This window comes from Lutjanus erythropterus, chromosome 14 (assembly GCF_056507025.1).
Source record: "Lutjanus erythropterus isolate fLutEry1 chromosome 14, fLutEry1.hap2, whole genome shotgun sequence".
NCBI classification, from domain to species: Eukaryota; Metazoa; Chordata; class Actinopteri; order Lutjaniformes; family Lutjanidae; genus Lutjanus; species Lutjanus erythropterus.
The window spans coordinates 21,842,981-21,851,210 of NC_139330.1; the positions used below are offsets into that span (position 1 = coordinate 21,842,981).

At 39.5% G+C, this 8,230-nt stretch overlaps 1 protein-coding gene across 2 annotated transcripts in view; it reads right to left on the reverse strand.

Annotated features, from left to right (window-relative positions):
- The window catches only part of LOC146315550 (phytanoyl-CoA hydroxylase-interacting protein-like), a 31,001-nt gene extending 23,467 nt beyond the window's left edge, over positions 1-7,534 (reverse strand). For both annotated transcript variants that reach the window (XM_084735548.1, XM_084735547.1), the window contains exons 1-2: positions 7,437-7,534; positions 4,885-5,018 (exon numbers count right to left, since the gene is read on the reverse strand). The gene's annotated coding sequence lies outside the window, so the exon portion shown is untranslated. The remainder of the gene's footprint in view (positions 1-4,884; positions 5,019-7,436) is intronic.
- Positions 7,535-8,230: the final 696 nt, after the last annotated feature.

Consider the following 8,230-nt stretch of genomic DNA (forward strand, 5'->3'; position numbering starts at 1 on the left):
CTCAGGAAAGAAGCTGTTCTGAAGTCTGGTGGTAGGACAGTGGATACTTCTGTATCCTTTGCCAGAAAGCAGCAGGGTGAACAGGTCCTGTCTGCAGCTGGGTATTGTCTTTTAGTATCCTCCTCCTTCCTCCTTTTTTCTGCATTGCTACTGTCTGTACTGTACTGCACAGAAAGATCATGGAATAGTCCATGTTAGTGGGGAGGCTCTGACACGTTAATGAATTAGGTATTTTGATGCCTTTATAAAGTAAGAGTTTTTAGAAAGACATAATTAATTAGTGGAAAATTTAAAATTAAAAAAACTTTCTTCAAGGTAGAGTCTGTAGGATTTGTGTGAGCTGTTCTTAAATGCATCAGGATGTCAAATACCAACATTTTGAGTTGGTGTGATGTCTAGAGCACAACAAAACAATGAGGAAAAAATAAGGAAATATAGACAGGGAGCAGGGTGTCTGGAGATACAGACACCACTTCTACTGGGTCATAAGCCATTAACAGGGATTATGAGTCTATAAAGTGTTTTGTTTTTTTGTTTTTTATTTTTTGGAAAAATGTGTGTTCCACAGTCATTAAAAACAATTGGGGAAGCAAATGATACAAAGTTTAATTTTAGTTAAATAAAGGTGTAGCATGATAATATCAGCAAACACTTGTTTATTTCCCCCGCATAAATCATATTCATTTATTTTTTTTTCACTCTATTTCTCTTCTGGTTATCCATGATCTGCCTGCCACGGCTTGTATATTCTTGATAGTTTAAGAATTACATGAATGAATTCATGCTTTTGCATCTATTCAGTCAAGTACGAAATCATGATAATTCATACACCCTTTGCTATGAAGTGTTACCGATATAGAAAACTAGCTGGTGCGCATTTTCATGCACATTTGAGGATTAGAAAATGGGGTTATGGCGGCCAGGCGAATTAAAATCCTCGTAAGCTCATAATCACGGTGGCATTCAGATTCAGTAGGAAACATATTAGACGCACCACTGATGGCCTGAATTCATTCCACGTTCAGATTTCATGAGTGCAATGCTGCATCTGGCTCAAATTTCCTGCCTGAGAAACACAACTCATTAATAGTGAAGGTCAGCATGCTGATCACTCACTGCAAACACAAAGCCATCTGTGTGTGAGGAGAAGATGCTGCTGGGTTCACTGTGAACTGATCTATAATTTTAAACCAGAGTCATCTGTGTAGAATTATGCTTTTATATGTATACTATGAGACTGACTTACAAACTGCCCCCCTGCTGTCTAAGATGGCTTGATTACTAAAGAGCTTTGCACTGATATCCACAGATTAACATGGCATCTGTTTAAATGACTGTTTCGTCTATAATTCCTTAAACCAGTGAGTGAGCTCATCAGACATCTATGGCCAGTGATCAAAAATATGGACAAAAAAAACAGGATCTCAGCTATTGGCCCTCAATACACCAAAATTCTAAATAAATCTCATTGTTATGTATGCCACCATGCATCTTTGTCTTCCTCCGCCTTCCCATTTACCCGCTCTGCCTGCTCTGCTTATCTGCTATCCGGGAGAGGAGGAGGAAGAGGAGGAGGAGGTGGAGGATGAGGCTGACCGATTCTGGAGGGTTCCTTCTCATCCTACCTCCATCCGTCCTCCTTGCCATCCCTCTCTCCACCCACCCGTTTCCCCTCCAGCGAGAGTCATCATGTGTTAGCGTCAGTGTTTCCAGTAGAGCTGCAGGAGGACGAGGGGAGAGCGACACTGTGTCCCATGTAACACACACCCAGCCAAGTTCATCCCTTCCCCCCTCCTCCTCCTTCATCTAACATCCTTCCTCTTTTCCTCTTCATCTTTTACCTTTTTTCCCCTCTCTATATTCCTTCTTTACTGCCTTGTCTCCTTTTCTTTCTGTCACTTTCCTGCACTGTCTCTGCTGCAACTCCACATCTCGTAAAGTGCATGTTACTTGGCAGGGTGTGTTTGTGTATGTGTGTGTAGACTATATGTCACAGTGAGCCCTGTAGTGGCAGTCCACTCTGATTTGCTCACTCTGCTGTGCTCAGAGGCCACATGAGCCAACAGTGACAGATGGAGGAATAGCAGGGAGAGAGGTGTAGTAAGAGTCGGAGAAGACAGGCCAAATAGGTGATCCAAAATCCAGATATCTCTCATTATTTTACTACTCCATCTTTGCCCATCTCTCACACACCCACACACAATGTAGAAAAATACACACATTTTTTTGTTTGAACTTAAAAAATGTAGTTGCCAGGTTGCCTTAAAAAATTAAGGCAAGGCAAGTTTATTTGTATACATTTCAACAAAAATAGCAATTCAAAGTGCTTTACATAAGAGGCCGCAAGGATCAAAGGATCATAAGGCAATATATGAGATATGTGAAAAGATGTAGAGATGAGTTTTGTAATGAGTCAAAACAAACTTTTCTAGTCAAATAAACTTGATATTAATTCAGCTATACATGAGAAAGCATGCTCAAGCTTAAGGTGTTAAGTTGATCTGACAACTCTTTAGTCACACTAACAAACATTACAAACAATTTTGTTTTTATCATATAATTTCTTCAACCTGTAAAAAAGGGTTTTAGGAGAGCTTTAACTCTAAAACGGTGCATGTTGAGAAGTCTGCTAATATGCTGATCAGAAGAAAAAATAATGTTTATGATCTACAGTGTTCTGAAAATAAATCTAAGTTTAATTAATTTTAATTAAATAACTGATATTTAGATTTAAATTTCCATAAAATGGCTGGTGGAGTGCTTATGGTTTACAAGTTTCCTGTGAAACGGGCAGCTTAGGAGGGACTTGATGCAGACAGATATGTCAGAGAGAGCTGAATCTTCCTGGACTGACTGGGACTAAAATGGCCTCAGAGACCAATGGAGGCCAAAGCCAAATGCCAATGTGTTTTTCTTGCTGTTTGACTCCTGGCCCGCTGTGGCTGAGTCATGGTTCACCAAACTAACGGCAGTTAGCAGCTAGCTAAGTTACTTTTGTAACAAACTATCTTCCCATCGGGAAACTCTGTAAACGACTTTGGTATTGTATACCCTGTCGGTCTCAGAGGCTGTTTTATTACCGAGAGGCTGCTGAGCCAGGATAACAGTTAGCGACTTTAGCAAAAAGTAAAGCCATCTGTCCATCAGAAAACTCTGTAATTAAATAACCGAGAGCTGAAGCTGAGCAGCTGGAGGACATCAGAGGGGAAACCAGAAAATATTGTCTCTGTAAACTATGAACCAGTCTCATTCTCTTCACTGAACTCCAGTGAACAGATGTATTCCCCTACCATGCTCTACTGCATCATAAGCGGGAAAGCGTTTCATCGGATACAAATTTAATAACAATGTTACTTGGTAAACTATGAAAAACCATTAAAAATACCTGACAATACCTACAAAATTAATTTTTTGTCATTGTGTCAGATACTGGTGTGTAGGTAACATAATGCAATACATATGTAATAAAAACATTTAAACACTGATTTTGACATCAGGGAAATATTAAGTCAATGAAAAGATTGGCTGAGTCCAGTACATTCCTGTGTGATTTTTTACACTGTGCACACGCCCTGTGGTCGCTGCACATCACTTCTCATCCAAGAGGTCAGTTATGAGCCAGTTTATGGAGCATGTAGGCCACAACATTTTACATTAGCAGAAAACAATTCCAAGTCTCCAGGGTCTAATGTGTGTGTGTGTGTGTGTGTGTCACTGCGTACCACAAACACATTTGTCTGTGGGAAGCCAATGAAGCGTGTCATTGATTTGAAGTGTGAGCTCCGGCCTTAGCCGAGCTGCAGTGTGATTGATAATGGCCGTGTGTGTGTGTGTGTCTGAGAGTCTCCAAATGAAATCCACAGTTTATCTGAGATATTCAAGAATGAAAACGCCTTCACCCTCATCTTGTAGTTACAGTCAGATTTAACGAATAATGAAACTCGCTGTCAGCCAACATGCAACAACAAGCCCACACATTTTAATCAGGAGAGGCTAATTAAAATCAAGGCTGAGAGTTATTAATAAAATGAATTTAATTAATTAATGAGGGTGCACAATAGAAGAAGCTTAATGGAATAGTTTGACATTTTGCAAAATACGCCTATTGGCTTTTTTGTTTCAGAGAATTAAAGGAGATTGATATCACTCTCCTGTCTGTGAGAAAGTGTTGCACTGGCTGGGAAGAGGTTCAGGGGAGAGAAACAAGTGGTTATGTGTGTAAGCTGTAACAGTTTGTCTGGAGAAAAGCGATGCAGGGTATGTTAACAGACAGCAATCTCTTAAGAAGTACAAGTACAGTGAGCCTGCAGGTTAGCCACACTGTTTTTGTTATTTTACCAAGGACACTTCAACCTCGGGTTAGCTGTTGCTGTGGCAAGGGAATAAATCTCGGCTCCACTGAGCTATCAAACGCCCATCGCCTGCTCATTGTTCTTCCTGCTTCTTCCTAGTTACCCTACAACACTACAAGATAAATATGTAGCTAACTTAGAGTCAGCAGCCAGCTAACTTAGAGCAAACAGCTAGCCTGGCTCTGTCTGAAGGTCAGAAAATCTAGAGACTATTACTTGGCTGGGAACAATAACGTCCTGGAGCCTCTGTTAGTTGTCTGGTCAACGTGTAAAACCACAACTTCTTTTTACACTTCAGGTTTTTGAACAGATTAAGCCAACAAGAAATAATGTGTTAATGAGCTTTAAAGGTGCTAGTAGGTGTTTTTTTTACCTTAGGATAGAGCAAGGTTAGCTATCTTCCTTTGTTTCCAGTCTTTATGCTAAGCTAGTTTAAGTGGCTTCTGGCTCTAGCTTAATATTTACTGACCAGACATACTGTAAGAGTCTTCCTTTAAGAGATGTGTCTGTGAACAGTGTTTGTGGATTATACCTCATGGTGAAATTGTTCTTGTTGTCATAAACTGCAGAGCGGTATTCCTTGATGGAGACAGCTCTTGATGGATGACACCTGGAGGATCTCATGGCTCTAAAGAAAACCTGAAGTGGAGGTTGGTCACGCAGACGCTGAAACAACAGCAGACAGCAGCCCAAAAAGTTAAGTTCAGCATCAAGATGACAATCAGTTTGGTAGATGAAAAGAATAAATGACTTTCCTAAAATGACTGAGTTGAGATGGAAAAAAAGCATAAACAAGAGAGAGTGAGGTTATGAAAAGTAGGGTTCCTAATTGAACTAAGCCTCATTTTAGGTTGGACCATTATTTTACCTCCTGTGAAAATATATCTGCAAGGCCGAGAGCAAAATAACTGTTTTTTTTTTTAAAGAGTTGACTTATCCTGAAAAAGGAAAAGTTCACTACAGTGGTGGAAGAATATTTTGTCTAAAAATATTATTTTACAAGTAGAAGTCCTGAATTCAAAATGTTAGTGAAGTATTATCAGAAAAATGCACTTAAAGTACCAAATGTAAAACTACTCATGCAGAATGGCTCTTTTTACAGCGTTATATTATCATAGAATATGAGATTTTATTTTTATCACTAATCACAATATCACAAAACACAAAATCACAACATTTACCTCTGAAATGTAGTGGAGTCTATGTAAAGTAGCATGAAAAGGAAATACACAAGTACAGTACAAGTATATCAAAACTGCACTTAAGTTCAATGCTTGAGAAAATGTTACTTGCCAACACTGATTACATCCTTACCTGAAGCTAAAAAGACTGAGAGGCAAACAAAGCACACTTTTGGATCTTTCATAGAGACAGAAAGCTGTTGTCATGTTGACATGACAACTTTATTAAGTCTGTTTTGAACATCTTCGCATTATTACTGCACAATCTCATACTGAAATCATACCACTGAATCTGCATCAAGAGCTGCAGACACACAAACAACAACAACATGTTGTGCTTCAGTGAAATTTGTGGCATTTTGCATGTGAAAAAAAAAATGGACAAAGAGGAAAACAGTGACACAGTGAGCCAGACTTATGAAACACTGTGAGCATATTGTCCATTGGATCAGAGCCAGGTATGGCGAGGGAGCAACCAAGTCACAGTTCCTCTCATTTACACCTTTCCTGCAGAGGCAAGCTGCCCACGAGAACAATATGTGATGCCGTGGACTCGGCTGGTCTTCAAGTGGGGAGGCCGCCAGGATGCAGAATAAATGCATGGCTGGGCAGTGATAAAAAAAGGCTCCTTTTCTCTGCAATTTACCCGTCTTTCACTCTCCGTCTCTCACAATGGAACATGAAATTGAAATTAGTCATGCTGGGCACTGAGAATGATTGCCAGCTGTGCCGCACATGTAATTGCCCTAAGTGAGGCAAAGAAGGACTTTGATGTTCTTGATTTAATGGTGTCTTTCTGGAAGTGTTATACATGTAGGATTTTTATGTTCCCGTGGAAGATGAAACTCTTTTCTGAGTAAAGCAAAACTGGGATCTCATCATAGTTCTCATCTGTTTATCATGAGAATTTGTCCGCAAACACTACAATGAATGTTTTTGTCGACATCCTTCCTACACATTACCCCGTGTTCTTTATTAGGACATACCACTATTTATGACCCGTTCAGTGTTGTGGTGTTAACATAAAGGCGTTATGTGATCTTTACCTCGCAGAGCTCCTGTGGAAAATAATAACAGAGGAGGAGAAAGTGAGTGAGTCACAAGCTGCCACGGAACAGAGTTCAGTGGCACCACCTGTTTCTGTTCAGGGCTCATTTACGTTGGATGAGAGGCTCTCTGTATGTCTGTCTACTCACCATCTGAACATTAATTTGCTGCCATAAACACAGAGGCCTGTGGATGAGGTTTGGACCAGTTTAATATGAAATGAAATGGAAAATCACCCTTTTTTTTTTTACCTCAGGCAGCTTGAAAATGTGTTTGTTTTGTATTTTGTGAACAGTTTTGGATATATAAAAAGTCATAGAGATGTCCACCCTCTCTTACATATAATGAAACCAAATGGCAATCAACTTGAGGTGCTCAAAAAAAAGAAAAAGAAAAGAGGAAACATTTGAACATTTCCAATAATGTCTCTTTCCAGAAATCATGACGTGGTTACTCCATCAAACTTGTTAGGACCAGTTTCATGTAGGAACTACTTTATTTCTAGGAGAAGAAAAGTAGTTCTGGTAGATTCTACCATATCATGGAAAGAAAGTAGTTCTGAGAAAAGGCAGACAAGTTTCAAACAAAATTGAAATTACATATTTTTCCTTCTGTCTCTTTAAGTGTGCACATTTCAAAATCTAAATTCTGAGATTTAAAACTACAAAGTAAAGGAGCCAGACAGATCTATCAGTCAGTCAGTATTGGGCTGTCACTGCTATATCTGTCCATTTCAGTACACTGTAAATGCAAACATTGTCCTTACTCAGAGCCAGTCCTGACCTCCATGGGGCCCTAGGCAAAATTCCACTAAGGGGCCCTCCAAACTGACTGGAGAGCCACGTAAACCACTTACCACACAGTCACACCCCAGTGCTTCCACTACAAGCCCTCCTTCTTCCAAACAGTTTCCTCCATCTGTCGGTCAAAGAACAAGTAGATCAACATAATCAGGTACAAAATAACAATAGAATATTTTTGTGTAGGATCTTAAAATAATTTCCATCTTGCATTAGTTCAGAGTTGTAATCAGTGGTGCTACACTACATCCCAGAGGCAAATACTGTACTTTTTAATCCACAAAGTTAAAAAAAAACTGACTGTTTTCTGACTTTTTAGAGATACATGGTTCTCACAGGACAGTGATGCTACAGACATTTGATGATCTTATAGACCATGATGCATTGCTGTAGATTAAACTTGATCAAGGGGGTGGCACTTTACATCATTAGCGGTGATGTCCAGCTCACAGGAGAAGCCAGATGTAGCTAGTTACTGTAATTATTCAGCAAAACAGAGGGGCCAGGTGCAGCTACGTAGGGGTGGGGTGTGTGGTGTGTGGAGAGGGCGGGGACTATTTGCATATTCATGATTCCTTGAATAGTAAGTGAAGGCAACGTGTCAAGCTGTATGTAGGCCATTTTTAGAAGGCATTTGAACTTTTGCAAAAACCCAATAAACATCTATTACTTTCTGATAATTGACATCTTGTCAGCCATGACTCCTTAAATAGGCACGATTACACTGCAACAAGAATAAAATAAAATTTATAGTAACTTGCAGAAATTAGCTGATAAATTGCTGTAAATACATTTCACAGTATGATTACTGTTAAAGTAATCACAATACCAAAGTACTGTAATTGTTATG